At 43.4% G+C, this 2291-nt stretch overlaps 1 pseudogene; it reads left to right on the top strand.

Annotated features, from left to right (window-relative positions):
* The first annotated feature begins 708 nt into the window (after positions 1 to 708).
* Positions 709 to 1852, top strand: LOC141344857 (E3 ubiquitin/ISG15 ligase TRIM25-like; annotated as a pseudogene).
* Positions 1853 to 2291: the final 439 nt, after the last annotated feature.

The raw sequence follows: 2291 nt of genomic DNA, 5'->3' as shown, positions 1-2291 counted from the left end.
TTTTGGATTCACTCTGTTTTCTGCCAGTGTCTCCCATTGCTGAGATTTTTCCTTGTGATTTTAAGAAAGTGCTACTTGTGTCGTCCTCTTTCTCATTTCTGAAACACTCAAGGCCTGGGTTTACTTCACTTTCCACGTTCAGTATACTCAAATGAGGATGAATGTGGATGGATGAGTTTGATAAATGTGCAGTAGCACTAGTAGACTCATTCTGTCTCAACATTCACCTCACGCCTGTGCTGTTGTACATGTAACAAACATTGAGCTGCAAGCAGACAGTGTCCACAGACATCCACAGACACTTCTGATGATGAAGATTATGTCACATGGACGTCACAAAAGAGGGACAGTCGAAGTATACTTTGGACTTCAGTGTTACTGCAGTTTTTAAGGCTGTTGTTTTGCTTTTCTATAACCTGTTTTCTTTGAATGTTTGTCTGAGGCTGACATGTAGTAGACATTTCATTATTAATGTTCCCCATTACTAGTCCAGGAGAATCACTCCCCAAGTCAAGATCTTTGCATTTATTTTATTAACAGTCAGGTGTGTTGAAACTAAACTCAGCAGAAGCAGACTAACAGACACACCTGTTTTGCACACGTCACTCAAACACAGAACCAGGAAACAGGAATCACGTGAGTTCAGAGAAAGAGAAACTGAAGTGCAGTTGAGCTGTTGTGTGTTTGTGTCTGTATTCAAGCAGTAAAATGGCAGAAGCCAGAATTTCGGTGGATCAGAAGGAGTTCACATGTTCAGTATGTCTGGATCTCCTGAAGGATCCAGTGGCCATTCCCTGTGGACACAGTTACTGTAAGAGCTGTATTAGGAGATGCTGGGATCAGGAGGATCAGATGAGAGTCTACAGCTGCCCTCAGTGCAGACAGACCTTCAGTCCAAGACCTGCTTTAGCTAGAAACACCATGCTGGCTGAAGTGGTGGAGAAACTGAAGAAGACCAAACTTCCTGCTGACTGTTACGCTGGAGCTGGAGATGTGGAGTGTGACGTCTGTACTGGAAGAAAATACAAAGCTGTCAAGTCCTGTCTGGTGTGTCTGGAGTCTTACTGTCAAACTCATTTTGAGCGGCATGAGGAGTTTCATTCAGGAAAACCACACAATGTGACTGAAGCCACTGGACGACTGCAGGAGATGATCTGCCAGAAACATGAGAAGATCCTTGAGGTTTTCTGTCGCACTGATCAGAAATGTATATGTATGCTGTGTACGATTATTGAACATAAAAACCACGACATTGTATCAGCTGCAGATCAGAGGACAGAGAAACAGGTATTTAAAACTAATAATCAAGTTAATACTCAGTGCAGTGATCCAATATTCTGTTTATTTTCTGTGTAGAGCCGCATCTTAATCACACAGAACACAGAAACACTGTCAGTGTGAAGCTCTACGTCTGTGTTAGTTTCACTTTTATAATACTTACGCATGCAGAGTGAAGCATTCCTTGTGTTTCATGATAATAAGATGATTATACCGATCATCACTTCTGAAGTTTGAATCTACAGCCATTAGTTATCAGCTCCACTTTTACTGGATTCATCTGTTCAGATGATGACTTAGTGTCAGTAGTTTTCTGTGACATTCACTATCATCCGTTTGTCCTGCAGAAGCAGCTGAAGGAGACGCAGAAGACGTTCCAGCAGAGAATCCAGCAGAGAGAGAAAGATGTTCAGCAGCTGAGAGAGGCTGTGGAGTCTCATAAGGTGAGTCTGGAGAAGAAGAGAAGTTTGTCTCAGTCTCAGTTCAGACTCTCTTGTCTCTTTCAGTCCCACTGAAGCCTGAATCACTGTGTGTCCTAACAGCGCTCTGCACAGACAGCAGTGGAGGACAGTGAGAGGATCTTTACTGAGCTCATCCGCTCCATTGAGAGAAGCCGCTCTGAGCTGATACGGCTGATCAGAGATCAGGAAAAGCGAGCAGTGAGTCGAGCTGAAGGACGACTGGAGCGACTGGAGCAGGAGATCAATGATCTGAGGAGGAGAGACGCTGAGCTGGAGCAGCTTTCACACACACAGGATCACATCCAGTTCCTGCAGGTAACAGAGATCTAGAAGAACACCATCATAGTGGACTTGAGCCAGATCCTGCTGTGAAACCAGTCTCACAGAGAAACATTTCATCAGTGTCTTATTATATAATCATCAGTCAGACTTTCATCTGATCATCTTCTGAAGAAAGAGACGCTGCTTACAAATGGCATTCAGCTCTGGAAATCTCTTAGGAATCATTTCTCTCAGCTCTTTCTTCTGGAAGATATATTTAGCTGTCAAACA

Source organism: Garra rufa, chromosome 10 (assembly GCF_049309525.1).
Source record: "Garra rufa chromosome 10, GarRuf1.0, whole genome shotgun sequence".
In the NCBI taxonomy this organism is placed as follows: domain Eukaryota; kingdom Metazoa; phylum Chordata; class Actinopteri; order Cypriniformes; family Cyprinidae; genus Garra; species Garra rufa.
Note: the sequence above shows the minus strand (reverse complement) of the source record. Positions and strands in the feature narration are given on the sequence as shown.